Source organism: Lactuca serriola, chromosome 9 (assembly GCF_051521515.1).
Source record: "Lactuca serriola cultivar US96UC23 chromosome 9, Lser_US96UC23_V15, whole genome shotgun sequence".
Taxonomy (NCBI): Eukaryota; Viridiplantae; Streptophyta; class Magnoliopsida; order Asterales; family Asteraceae; genus Lactuca; species Lactuca serriola.
In genome coordinates this window covers 196,227,083-196,242,827 of record NC_136416.1, presented here as the reverse complement: position 1 = coordinate 196,242,827, position 15,745 = coordinate 196,227,083, and positions in this window count along the sequence as shown.

Here is a 15,745-nt window from a genome sequence, read left to right as displayed (position 1 = left end):
TTTTTATTAACTTCCTTTTACCCATAATAAACAATATCAGGTCAACCCTTCAACATTGCTTTAAGTTCCATAATTGATAGTTCATCTAACTAAAAATCAAGAACCATAAGTAGATAAACAGACCTGATGAACCAAATGCAATTAAAAATATTATATATCATATTAAAATTAAAACTAATAACAATGTAAATTTCACTTTTCTATTTTAAAACAATTAGATGTACCTTAAAAAACAAACATACCATCGATTTCCAAAGGTTGTAGGTTGAATATTGCAAAAAAAGATACAAACTAATCGTTCACTTTTTTAATATATAGCTTGAATCTTGAAAAAGATACCAGCAAATTGAAAGAGTGTGTCATCCCAGATAACAAAAGAAGGATGATAAGCTTTAGGGGAAATTCCTGTAGAAAAAGAAAAACTCATCAAACATTACATTAAACAACTCAATCCAGTTAATTCAAACCCTATAACCTAAATGAACTCAATTACCACACGCGTCATTAAAGGAAATCAAGAAAACATCCTCATGTCAAAAAAGAAAGTACAACATCATCTGTAGCAGCCCCAAGTGCGGACTGCATCTCCCCTGAAATTGTAGATAGGAGGGCGGAGATGGAGGAAGGATAAATATTTGGTTAGGGTTGGTTGAAGGGGACATCTCACTGATGATAGATTTGGAGCAGGGCCATCAATTAGTGGTGGATGTGAGGGAAGCATCGATTGCGATGCTTGTAACGATGAGTGGTGGTGGGGTTGGATCGTAAATAAAGTTAGAGAGAGAGGCAAGTATGGATTATGGTGGGGGTTCGTTGTCGGAAAATCGGTGTGATTGAAGAGAGACGGTGGAGATGGAGGTCGAATGCGATGCTTGTGTGGGAGAAATGAGGATGAAAGCAGTGACGACAACTCTCTGATTAGGGTTTATGGGTATTGGATTGAGAGAAACTGTGATGTCAAAGAGAAATGGATGAAATGATATTATTGTTTAATTTTTCTCAATTAACAAAACATATGCGTTTTAGTTAATTAGAAGGAAACGTCATAAGTTACTATTATTAAACAATAGAAGCGTTATAAGATTTATGTCTAGTAACAATAAGCATAATATGATTGTAAATGATGTATTAAGTTTTGTACCTCTTAATTTTCAAGAAATGGGCAATATGTTTAATAATATAGTATATATATATATATATATATATATATATATATATATATATATATATATATATATATATATGGGTAAAGTGAATATACCTAACAACCTTATATAAGCTTAGGTACCTAACCTCATCAAACTACGCCATTTTGCATTAAATTTTCATTGCAATCATCCAAGGTTCTTAAACTTCATCCCTAAACTTGATTTACTTCAAAAAAATTTGCAAATTCATCATTATATTTCTCCTACATCCTTTCATTTGTAGCGGTAGGATATGAAGCCCATCAGGTGGTATTCGGTAGAAAGACGTGATGTAAAAGAAAGATATTGGTGAAAGTCCAAAGTTTTTGGAAGTAATCAAGTTATGAGGTTGAAGTTTAAGAACCTTAGACAATTACAATGTAAATATGATACAAATCGATGTACTATTATGGAGTTAGGTACCTAAGCGTATATAAGGTTGTTAGGTATATTCACTTTACCCTATATATATATATATATATATATATATATATATATATATATATATATATATTTATATGAAGAAGATATCATGCAATTATTAAATGCAAGAATCTTCATAGTTTTCTTTTGACAAATAATTTATTTTATAACATGTCATACTACAAAACAAAAAAAAAGTATTAGCAAATTGTATTTTAAGAGTTTCAAATATGAGGTTTGGGTTTTAAATTGAGTTTAAGAATTGTTGATTATCTAAAAAACCAAAGTACCCAACTATTTCAATTTTTACCAAAAATTGACGTATTTAAACTTTAAAAGTTAATATTATATTATTATTGGAAAATTTTAACTTCAACATATAGCCATTTGTCTTGTTGCTCACATTTCTCTCATTAATTTCCTTTTTACTTCTTGTTTTTTATTAATATGATTATAATTTTATTTGAAAGATACCGAAAGTAAGTTAATGTTACACAAGGAAATGACTATAAAAACTATTAAAAGAGACATTTTGTTTTAGTATTCATAATATCTATAAATTGACGGTCAAATGCTTGTGTTTTGATTCACTTTTAAAGTTATACTTTTTTTGTAAATTATTAAACTAAAAAATACTAAAAAAAATATTGGAGATCATATTGTTATTATATACAAAATAAAAATGTATAACTTATAAGTAAATTATACGTCATATAGTTTAAAAAACAAAAAACAAAAAACAAAAAAAAAACACACATTATTGATAAGCAAAACATGAAAACAAAAAATCAGTATAAAGCAAAATGCTCAAATTACCTTTTAATTTTTATTTTTGTGGTTCTTCACCCAAACAAAATATGATTTTGACAACATCCTACTCTCTTTTTCCAATATGAATAAATAATGAATACTGATTACATTGACAACAACACTTCTCTCTCCTTCATTTATATTGTTGTAACAACAAACTTCCCGGTCAACCATTCCAATCTTTATGATCTGCCACTTAAGATGTAAAATTAATAAATGAAAAGAAAAGGCCTCAACTTAGTCCAGTTAAAATAAAAATATTTAACAGAGTGGAAATATAATGACAAAATTTAAAAGTATAATGCCTTGATTGGAGAGTGCAATGTTTTATTACCATTTGAGGATACCTTGAGCAATAAAGGACCCCTTCAGAGGAATGAATGTTGACTCATCAATAAAACTAAAAAAATAATCTTGGAATTAGATAAGAGTCAACGATTTCATATAGTGTCATTTATATGATTAAAAAGTTACATACCTTACATCAAATGGAACCCTTCAAAATTACTTCATATTGTCAGATTGGATAGCTACCAATTATAAAAAACGAAATGGATGGAATACTTGAATTTATTGGTAAATACGATAGATTGAGTAATTAAGAGACCAAATGACCTTTATTACATACACAAACAAAAAATCTACATTCCATTTACTGTCAAGCAAATGTACTGCATTATATATGCTGGAATAAAAAACATAAACCTTAACTAAACCGAGAAACCAACAAATTAGTGATTCAGCTAAATTAACTTAATAATCGGTACATATCATCAAAAGGTTCATTTTTATGTGTTTGAATATTTTTAAAACTCCAAAGATAAAATCCTTTTATGACATCAGGTAAAAAAAAACAGATGGTTCGTTTTATTGTAGTGATGGCATAGGAGGAGATGCAGTCTTCTCTAGGTGTTGATTCTCATAACTCTACAAAGCAACAATCCTTCTTGATAAAAACCTAACACCAAATTCAAACAAAAATATAAATTTATTCACATTAAAGATATGTAATGTCGTAAAAGAGAGAAATATAGGAGCTTAGGTGAGTATTTTAACTCATTAAAAAGGAAATAGACAAAGCTATAGTGAATCATACATGAAGATTTGTAGGCAAACAATAAACATTGAAAAATATGAGGCTGATATTTGGCATATGAAATTGTAGAAAGACACGATAAGCCCGTGGATGTGGAGTGCTGGGAAAACAAGAGATGGATCTCACTGGTTGACAGCAAAATGAGTGCATTACCAGTCAAACCAATTTGTCCAAAACTTTCGACACTATTCTTGCAGAAAAATCCAAATCTGTTCCAGAAGCGTTCTTTATTCATATGAAGAGTCTTCGTGTTCTCAACTTATATGATACGTGAATCACATCACTACCAAGTTCTTTGTGGAACCTAATCTCCTTGAAAGCTCTCTACTTGCAAAAATGTTTGGACTTAGTTGAGCTTTTGTCTGATTTTGTGAAACTGGACTCCCTTAAAGTACTTGATGCACAATGAAACGGACTAGCAAGTGTACCGCCTCAAGTCACAGAATCGATACACATAGAGTGGTTGCTGGTATCCTTTGCTAGGAACACACCTCTTCAAAATACATCCAAGGATGTAGACCTTATTTCTAAAATGCAAAATTTTAAAAAACTCGTAATCGAGGCTGAAGAAAAGTTTAGGAAAATTTATGCGATTTGGTTTTCAAGAAATTGGGGATAACAAGACTTTCGCTTCTTCAGTTTTGTTATCATAGTGTGACGATAGATTACATCAAAGTTATAGGTGATAGTTGGATGATCAATTTTCCTACGCAAAGCCTTCTTCAAAGTTGAATCAAAGAAGTAGATAACCTTAATCTAAAAAGGTGTCATTTTTTTTATATGTTGCCATATCTCATCGTATCCGATCATTATGGAGTATATGTCTTATTTAATGTTCGATGGAAAAGTTTGCAGATACATAATCTCTCATGTCCTTCGTGATGATATCGTCATTGAGTTTGTCAATCACAATGAACTTCAACACTTGTCAAACTTTACTGCTGAAGAAGTAGATATAACCGTTTTTGTTTTCTAGAAGGTTGCAACAAGATGAGAACAATAGTAGATGGTAACACTTGAGACAACTCAATCTTAAAAAAATTGGAAAAATTACGCATGTTGAAGCTGCTACTTTTGAAAAACATTTGTGAAGGTCCAATGCAAGGTCTTCTGGTCGGTTTGAAAACATTGATATTGTGTAAGTGTCTGATGTTGACATCTTTGCGTGCATATGATGTAATTATGCAAATTCATCATCTATAAGTCCAAGGGTGCTTCAAATAAAAGAGATATTTAATGGGCATTTGAATGTTGGGCTACTCTAATTTTACCAAATTTGAATAAACTAATACTCGATGATATTCCACAACTTACAAGTATATTAATGAGTAACTGATTCAAGTGATCTTCTTTGAAATTAAAATTCTTGGGTGTCCAAAGTTAAAAAGATTATATTTCAAAAAAAGATAGTGTTATGAAGTTGAAATTAGTTGAAGTAAAGAAAAGTTGGTGGGAAACCTTGGAAAATGATCAGGAGGTTAAAGAACAATTTCAACAATGTTGCACCTTCAGGTAAGAATCTATAGAGCCTTGAAAACTTATTTAGACTAATTGAAAGTTATTAATTACCATTAAATCCATCATAGATAAAAAAGATGCATCTTTGAACTTAACCAAAATACATACATGCATGCATGCATACATACATATATGTTCAAGTTCAAACAAGATAGATATGATAAATTAAATTTTTATTAATAATTTTCAATTAGTGTAAATAAGTTTTCAAAAATATATGGACTCTTACCTGAAGGTGCAGTAGCGTTGAAATTGTTTTTTAACCTCCTAGTCGTTTTCCAAGATTTCCCACCAACTTTTCTCTAATTCAACTAAATTCAATTTCACAACACTATCTTTTTTAAAAGATAATTTTTTAACTTTGGACACAACGAATCTTAAGTTTCTCCAAAAAAGGTCACTCAAATGAGTTATTCATCAATATACTTGTAAGTTGTGGAATATCACTGCGTATTAGTTTATTCAGATTTGGTAGGATCGAACTAGCCCAACATTCGAAGGCCCATAAAATATCTCTTTCATCTGAGAGCACCCTTTGACTTCCAGATGACGAATTTGCATAATTGCACCATATGCACACAAAGATGTCAAGATGACGAATTTGCATAATTGCACCATATGCACACAAAGATGTCAACATCAGACAGTTGCACAATATAAATGTTTTCAAACCAATGAGAAGACCTTGCATTGGACCTTCACAAATGTTTTTCAAAAGTAGCAGCTTCAACATGCGTAATTTTTCCAATTTCTTTAAGATTAAACAGCCTTAATGTGACCATCTAGTAATGTTCTCATCTTGTTGGAACCTTCTAGAACACAAAACGGATTCTATCGACTTCTTCGGCAGCAGACAAGTGTTGAAGTTCATTATGATTGACAAACTCAATGACAACATCATCACGAAGGACATGAGAGATTATGTATCTGCTAACTTATCCATTGAACATGAAATAAGACATAAACTTCATAATGATTGGATACGATGATATATGACAACTTTTAAAAAATTGTCACTTTTTATAATCCAGGTAACCTACTCCTTTAATGCAACTTTGAAGAAAGTTTTGCATAGAAAATTGATCCTCCAACAACCACTTGCAGCTTTGATGTAATCTATCACCACATTATGATAACAAAATTGAAGAAGATAAAGTCTTGTTATCCCTAACTTTCTGATAACCAAACTGCATAAACTTTCCCCAAACTTTTCTTCAGCCTCGATTACGAATTCTTTAAGATTCTACACTTCAGAAATAAGGTTCACGTCCTTAAATGCATTTTGAAGAGGTGTGTTCATAGCAAAGGATACCAGCAACCGCCATACGTGTATCGATTCTGTGACTTGAGGCGGTATGTTTGCTAGTCCACTTCACTGTGCATCAAGTACTCCAAGGGAGTCCAGTTTCACAAAATCAGACAAAAGCTCAACTAAATCCAAACATTTTTGCAAGTAGAGGGCTTTCAAGGAGATTAGGTTCCACAAAGAACTTGGTAGTGATGTGATTCACGTATCATATAAGTTGAGAACACGAAGACTCTTCATATAAATAAAGAATGCTTCTGTAACAAATTCCAGATTTGGATTTTTCTGCAAGAATAGTGTCGAAAGCTTTGGACAAATTGGTTCGGCTGGTAATGCATTCATTTTGTTGTCAACCAGTTAGATCCATCTCTTGTTTTCCCAACACTCCACATCCACGGGCTTATCTAGTGCTTCACCAAATTTTACCAAAATTCCTTAGCCTCCATCAGTTGACAAACTATATAATGCAGCTAGGTGAATCAGCTTGTGTATCCTAATACATTGTTGAGGTTCATTAACCTCAAGTAATGAGTGCATCTTAAGATAATGCAATACTTCACGTCCATTGACACGTGTTTCTTCTGAATCATCAATTGTGTTGAGAAGTTCCTCTGCTGCCCAATTGTCTAGTAAGTTGTCCTTTTGGATGTCACTATCCAGTCAGGTATAATGCAGTGTAAAAGTAAGCATTTCATTTCAGAATCATCAAAGAAATCAAAGCAACATTTCAAGAATATGTATATTCCTTTCATGGCACCACTCTCTTTTCCTAGCCACTTTTTTTAGCTTGAAAATCCATCACGTCAACTCTCCTCAGTCTCCCTATCTCTCTAAACACACCTGCTGCTACCTTTTTTAATCATGTCCAATACTTGTGCTTGTGCGTGTTGGAGAGTTGGGAACACTTGAAATATTTGAGGTTGTCATCTTTAACACACAGGCAACTTTTCTCTCCACCAACACATCCGCCAGATGGGTTTCTTCCATCATTAGTTCAAAGATCACAGTAGATTTTTCCTTCAAATTTTTAGTGAAGTCGGAACGTTTCTTAATAAAAACTCATCGTGACTTTTCCCTTTCCGTTGTATGGATGAATTCTAACTCATCAACTTCTTTAGCAACTCGGGATTTCCAATTCATGTAAGCGTTTAATAGCACCATCATTGTCGCATATGCTTTTGAACCATGGCATCATGATCGTCCCTTTTTGCAGCTAGCATTTCTATTGCACTATCCAAAACTTGATAGACTTCATCCATATTTTTGGATAACCTGCTGCTGATTATTTCCTTCAATGGATCCTATAATGCTCATTTGTTTTGCCTCCTGCTTCTACCATAGTAGCAACAGTTTCAGCCATACGTAGGAGTAAATTTAGCCTAGAAAGATGAAACAAAATGAGTGTCAACTATCAAGTACATTATAGTAGCAAATATGGAGCTTTAAACATAACATCTATGGCAGGGGTGGATGCAGAAATTTGTGACAGTAGGTGCACCCAGTTTTTTTTTCCAATTTCTCATACAAAATTTGCAAATTGCAAATGTCTAACAGTTTTTAGCAAACCTCAACAAGCTACTTAAGTAATTAAGTCGGGAATTGTATGAAACAAACACTGACTATATATTCCAAGTTTCAACCATTACAGACAAGAACAGAGTCAGTATGATGGTTAAACATTATATATAAGAACATTACAGTTTACACTTTAAACAAAGTAAACAATCAAGAACTTAGTAGCATAGATAGAACAATCACTTTAAAGTATAAAGTTGAAACAATTATCAGAAATCGGAATTTTTTCAAGAACAACGACATGTACATTGGTTGGTTAGAGATTACAATAATTCAATCTGTTGACCGTTTACCATTCACTCAAAACAATTTCAACAACCACTGATGGAATAGAGCTAGGTTGGGGAAATTCATTGGAGGCATTTGCATATGAAGATGCACCATCTGTGGATATTCGTCTTATTAAAAATCTTTCCATTTATCTGTTAATAAAAGTTAACAATCAATTATTCATTGATATACTAAAACTCAACAATTAACAATCTATTATTTATGGATGTAATAAAACTAAACAATTAACAATCTATTAACAGGAAACATGAGCCTTTCATGTGTTCAAATAATGCCCACAGGAGGCACTTTGTCCAATATACCAACAAAAATCTATTATTCATGGCAATATCAATATAACTTGCAATATGGACCACACCAAAAAATTGAAGGCTATTAATATACTCCAACAACAACAGTGGACAAATAATCCAACAAAAATCCAAAAAATAGCAATATAACACAAAATAATTGATTTCCAACCTATAAAAAGAGCCACAATTCCACAAACCAACAATGAAAGCCTACAAACCAAGAAAAATCGATTTCCCCTAAAAATAAAATCAAAGTATATACCGAGCTAGACTGACAGAACAGGGGCAGCAGAGGCCGGAGGCTCACTCAGGCCTTCGACGTGAACCTTTTTCCGATTCCTTTTTCCGATCTTATTGTATAGAATGGTGATTATTACTAGAGGCAAAAGCTAGGGGGTGTTTGGCTTAGCTTTTGTAGGGCAAAAGTCCTTTTTGTAAAAAGACTTTTTGTAAAAGAACTTTTTACAAAAGTTATTTTTTAAAATGTGTTTGGATTAGCTTTTGAAGGGAAAAAGTCAAAAGTTAAAGTGTTTAGTTTAACTTTTACATGTAAAATGACAAAAAAAGACATGTTTAGGTTAGATGAGGGGTATATTGGTAATTTAATATTTTTAGTTGGTGAAAAGTTGGGAAAAGTCAGGTAATCGTGACTTTTCAAAAAGACTCAAATTACTTTATGGGAAAAATCATTTACAAAAGTCCTTTTCCCTTTACCAAACATCTTTTGGGACTTTTTCTAAAAGATAAAGTCAAAAGTCATTTAAAAAGCTAAGCCAAACACCCTCTAGGTCGAAGAGAATGAAGAGAGAAAGAAAGAAAGAACACAAGAAGAAATAAAGTGGAATACGATTTGAGCAATGCAAGAGTATGTAGGTGTCAAAGTAAAGTCAAAGGGTGGACCACTTCTTTAAAAAAAATAAAAAAAATAAAAAAATAAAAAATAAAAAATAAAATAATAATAATAATAATAATATAATAATCCCTAATAAATGAAAATAATTTTGCCAAATGTCACTCTTTCATTAACTTGGACACATGTCATTTTTTGGTATTTTTGAATAAATGTTTTTTCCATATGTCATTTTCTCATTGTTTATCTTTTTTTAATTAACACATCATATTTACACCTCAATTAATAATTGTCTTATTTGAAAATAACCATTAAATGACAATATTACAACTCATATACTATTGAATATATTTTCTTTTAAATTCAAATTATAAATTTCAAATTTCAAATCTAAATAAATTTTTGTTTAAACCTTCATATTTATTTTTTTTTGTTTTATCCAACCCGTATAAGATACGGATCACACAACTAGTAATAATAATAATAATGATGCTACACTCCTATCACTTCAATTTTTTTTATTTTTTTTTTCAAATTTAATTAAATTATATTTTTTTAATGCACAAACATTTAATATTACAAAAATTCTATTTTTTTAAATACAAGAAATTAATATTTAAATAAAAAAGATTACTATAATTTAAAACATAATCTAAATAAAAAGGTTTATGTTTTTGGACAAAAATACCAAGTTGTTTAAACTTTGGGACAGAAAATACCAAGTTGTAGAAACTTTGGGGACCAAATATGTAAATTCTTTATCTTTACTAAACGAGCAACAAAAATCAAAGCTTCGACACCTCCCATCTGCCAAAAACGGAGGAATGGGCATGCAATCCTATCAAATACCCTTCATCCAATCACAAGCCAAACAAATACTCTCTCACATCTCGTTAATCTGGAAGCGAATGATCCATGGCGAGCCCCCTAGCGAGCGCTAGGGGGCGGTGTTCCAAATGAGTTAGCGACCATGGCGAGTTTGTTTGGCACTTCGACTCCTTTCAGCCTAATACATGTATATATGGTGAGATTTACAAAGAAGTGGGGTCCACACATCCCACTTCCAATACATAGACTCCCCCACTGAGATTAGGGTTCTAAGGTTTTTGTTCTTCGGCTCATCTCGGAGATTAGGTTAAAACATAAATAAGATAAAGAGTGAATTATGTGAATCGTCCTTCGTGTAAGTGTTAAAATGCATGTTTAGTCCTTATTTTTAAAAATTAACTCAGACCGTTCCTTGTTAGTTTAAAGCTTACACGCTTCATCCCTTCGGACATAAAAAGACCATTTTGCCCTTATTTATTTCTTTTTTCATTTTCTTTTATTTGTTTATTATTTTTATATTAAAAAGAAAAAGAAAAAACAATAAAATATCCATACCCACAACCCTTTATCCCTCGGTTCATTCCTCTTCCCTTTCCCAACTTCATCTTTTTTTCCCCTAAACCTATCATCTTCCTCTCCATTTCCAACAAACACCATGGGAAACAACACTACCACCGGTCAATACCATTACCACTATAACTCAATTTTTAGACACAAAACAAAGAAGTTGGGGTTTTCAAAACTTATTCCTTTAGGGGTGGGCATATTTCTTCTTATATGTTCTTTTATTTTTCTTATGTAGCATTTTTTTTTTATTAATTTACTATTTTTTTCAATGTTTGAATCTTGTTGACTAATCTTGCTAACATTGAACTTGGTAAAATGAAATAATTGAATAATTGAATAATTGAAAAAATGAGATTATTCAGGAATATACATTGAATTTCTGTTAGCAGATCCGTAATAAAAAAGAAGTGTTTGTGAGTATTACAGAAGAAATGAAACAAAAGATATTGTAGAAATCGAACTTCATTCCAAGACCCACCACCGACATCCCCATTAACGTCCGCCGGCCACGACCAGGAGTGTAGATGGGAGCACAAAGGTGGCAGGCGATCCATCTCTATCGATCTTCCAATAACCACCACCATTAATCTATCTATCTATCTATCTATCTATCTATCTATCTATCTAACGCACTAGCATAAACACAAAATCGAATTGTCGACGTTCACCACCACCAATCCTATAAGTCACCGCTAACATCCTCATCACACCAATGTTTTGCCATAGCAACCCTGAAGACGAGTTAAACGATCCCAAATCATGGTGAAACAGGATACCCGTGTTCAGGTTAAACTAAATCGATAGTTGAAACTCATTAATCGGAACCTATAAATCGAAACCTGCATATGGTCGGAGAAGAAAGAGCAACGACCCACGCCTGAAGAAAGAGAAACCTGCATCTTGGAGGCCATCACACAAGATCAAAGAAAATGGTGATTAAGATAGGAGAAACAGGTTCAGATCGAATCCCACCCAAATCATCTCCGTCGACGGTCCTCCCCTGATGAGATTCAAAGAACGATGACAGTCGACGTCGGCCAAGGCTTGGATTTCTTGATGTGAGGAGATTGGGAAGAGTTTCCGGAGGAGGTCCTATCCAGTAGTCAGATTTTTTGGGAAAGAGGCCACAGCCCCGACAAAGAACCAATGGTCAGATTTTGACATCAGGGGATGTGCTCCGGTGGTGGTTGTCTAGAACTAGTAGATCGACCATTCTTAAAGATTTTAGAGAAGATGGAGAAGAGAGATTGGTCAAAAGGAAGGTGTGGGGTGGGGTGAGCCTGAGGTGGGTAGGTTGGGGTTAGGTATTAAGTAGGGCATGATTTTTTTAATTTTTAAATTAATAATGATAACAATAACATTAAATTAATTGGAAAAGAAATACAAAAGGGTATAATAGTTATTTTATATCTCATAAGGGATGAAGCATGCAAATTTAAACTAATGAATGATGAAGTGTGCAATTTTTAACCAAACGAGGGACGGTCCGAGTTAATTTTTGAAAATACGGACTGAACGCGCAATTTGATATTTAGACTAGGGACAATTCGTGTAATTTACTCTAAAATAAAAAAAATAGTCATCGTTTCAAAAAAAATTAAAATTTTCAGGATAAAAGTGAAATTTGATGTAGATGGGACTTGTCGATTTCGAGTTGAGGCAGAGAATTTAGGTCGAACTCAAGGCAAATGTCAAGAATTTTTTTAGGTGCTTCAAGATGTGATTGGTGTAATACGATCTAGGGTTCTTGTTGTTCAGCTGCTTTGGGAGATTAGGTTAAAGCGCAAATAAGATAAAAAAAATCGTCATCGTTTCAAAGAAAATTGACATTTTCAGGATAAAAACGAAATTTGATGTAGATAATCATTAAAAAGAAATACGCTAATATGAAATAGGGTGGAGTTTAGTCGACTTCATAAAAAGTCTCAAGTAGGACAATTATGAGGAGAATTTAAACTAAAAAGCATGATGCATATAAAAAATGAGATAACGTTCTCAAAAGACTACACGTATGCACATGAATTATGTTCTATACATCAGGTGCCTAAGCTAATTATTAAAAGGTTTCCAAGTGTGAGAAATCAGAACTTTGAAAATGTAAACTATTTTCGGAAACATGAGAATATCCAAGAATCGTGTTGGCAAAAACCCTACTAATTCAAAGCTTCAACGCATTACTAAATGCTTTGAACTTTGATTGAAAAAGCCCAAAATTCTATGTAGTTTAACCATGTCACTAAGAACCTTTTACCATATTTTCCACAGTAAAAATGGGATAGAAAATGGGAAATTGTTCAAATATGCATTTTTTCGGACTATTATCCGCACAATTTTCGCTCAATTGAAGTTTAAGTTTACGTGGATTACACGAACCATCAGAAAATGCTACAAAATAAGTCCATAATCAACCAATGAAAACTGCCTACCTATAATACGCAAATGAAGAAGTCAAAATCATTTTCAACCTTATATAAACTGCAACAACAACACTCCTATTCGTAGCAATGTCATCCAATTCAAAAATAATTTTCACTGCTATTTGGAAAGGCACATATTTCCATACAAAATTAAAAGCAATGTGGCTGTTGGCACAGAGTTAGTCGGGGCTTCTTTGTAACATGTCGATTTCCAGGTATGAAATTTATTCCATTTATGCATGATTTCCCTTGGAACACAACGTGGTGAAGCCTCAACACATTGTGTTGAGAACTTTTGGGCCGCGTATTTTCATGGACGAACACGATGTGTTGGCGGCTGGATGAGAAAACCCTAATTTTTAGGGTTTTGCACCCTATATAATCTCCTTAAGTTCCAAGAGTTGGCCTTTTATTAGCCTCCATTTCCCCAATCGATCATTTAAAACTCTAATCATCCTTCCCTCCATTTGTGAGCTAGTGTGGTGCTTTTGGAAGCCAAAAAAGGAAAAAGTTGGAAGAAGGAAGCAAGGATTCAACAAGCAAGCCCTCATCTTTCAGTTGGCACTCTTCTGGACTTTTATAAGTGTCCAATATCCAGTTTTTATCCTTCCATCTTGCTATATCTTGAGTTTTTTCCCTTTAGCTTCATACTCTTGAATATTGGAATGGTTAGATCTCATAAAGTTAGCAACTTTATGAATCTCCAGGTCAAGGTGACCTAGTAGAGTCTTGGATCTGGCCTATAGTTGAGTTTTGATGCCATGTATGGAGATTAGGTCCTAAATCCCCATTTTTGACCTAATATGGGTTCAAGACATGCATGTCTATAAAGCACCGACTTTTAGGATGATTTTGGTGCTAGAATCTCTTCTGGAAAGGATGGGATTCATACTCTAAGGATTTAGCACTTATTCCTTAAGCCCTTGTACCTACAAGCCTTATGGTTGGGTTTTTAGACCCTTTTTGAAGTCCTAGAGGATAAAGTTGGAAACTTTATCCTTCTTAATAGCATTTTGGTCTAGATCGGAGCTTTGGAGTTCTTGGAATCGAAGAAAACAACTGAATGTATTAAGTTGTTGAAACTCGGTCAAACACGGCGTGTTGGCTGGGGTTTTCCCAACCGTATGAACGCTGACGAAACACGGCGTGTTAGGTTAACATGGACTATTGAACTTGAACTTTGACCAAGTTTGACCTTGAGGATATTTTGGAATTCTTATAGAAATTGGTCATTTGATGGAGTTAGGTATCTAGTAGGGAGCTGAGATTCAGAGTTGGGCCTCATCAGTTCTATTCAGTTTGCGAGGTGAGTCTTCCTCACTGTACTTACGGGTCCAAGGCACCAAGGCCGACCCTTTGGATTGTTATCCTGGTTTATCGTATGATTGAGTACTGTAGTGATCCATTAGATATATATCCTGGTAGATAGGATGATGTAATGCTTAGTGATCTGTAAGATCTGTTTGTTTGGTTATGGGCTGGTTATTTGTATGCTTGTCTGTTATATATGTGTGTCAACATTGTGTATGTGTGGTTGGGTTGAGGCGGTCCCACTTTGTGCTGAAGGCCAATAGACCTAAGGTGGCCCGGATAGACTGCAGGCCAGGAGGGCGTACCAGTTAGGCCAAAGACCCGGAGAACGGTCCAGGTAGGTTGAAGGCCCGGTGAGGCGGTCCAATCATACTGAAGGTTCTGTATGCATGATGTTTTTTTTGTTTTATTATGATTATTATGTTGTGTTGGTACTTTGGCGGAACTCACTAAGCTTTGGGATTACAGTTTTGGATTATGTTTCAGGTACCTCAGATGATCGCGGAAAGGCGAAGGCGTGATCGTGCACCTCCTTGTGTCTTGTTCTATGATTTTGGGAAAAATCTGATATTAAACACATTTTGATAACTATGTTGTAAACAAATATGATTTCTGATTGGTTTTAAAAAGTTCAAATTTGTCACGATTGTTATGGATGTTACATTCTTCCTCGAGTATTGTTATGATCACTAAAAATTCAAAAAACAATATTTATAATCAGGATTATATTATAAAAAGATTAAAAAAAACTAAAAAGAAATATAATTCGATTATGACAATTGTAGCGGTCCATATTTAACTAAAGATTTGAGCGGGGACAAATAGGATATGGATTGGAGGCAACCAAAAGGAGTGGAAGATATATAAAGGGTACAAAAAAAACAATAAGAGGAAAGTTGGCAAGAAAACAAACCAGATCTCGTAGCTATTTTAGCTTAATTTGTCGAGGCATCCGAGAGGCGTCACAACGAAACCAAAGCAACCATAAGGAATCTGCAAGCCTCGATCTTGAACATCTAGAAGCAATTTGTCACGAACTTAATCTTCAAGCTCACCGTGCGGCACTTAGTTCTCAAACTAAGTCAGCCTAACTCGAAACTTCAGCATAAGAACAAGGAAAGAAGGAAGTAATTCAACATACGAAAGCTCTTTATTGCTCTAGAGAACTCAACTCAATTACAAGGTGAAGAGAAATGAAATGGGAGAGCCCTATTTATACAAGAGGCAAGAACTACTAGGAACTAAGGGACATCTTCTAGAATGTTTCTAGAAG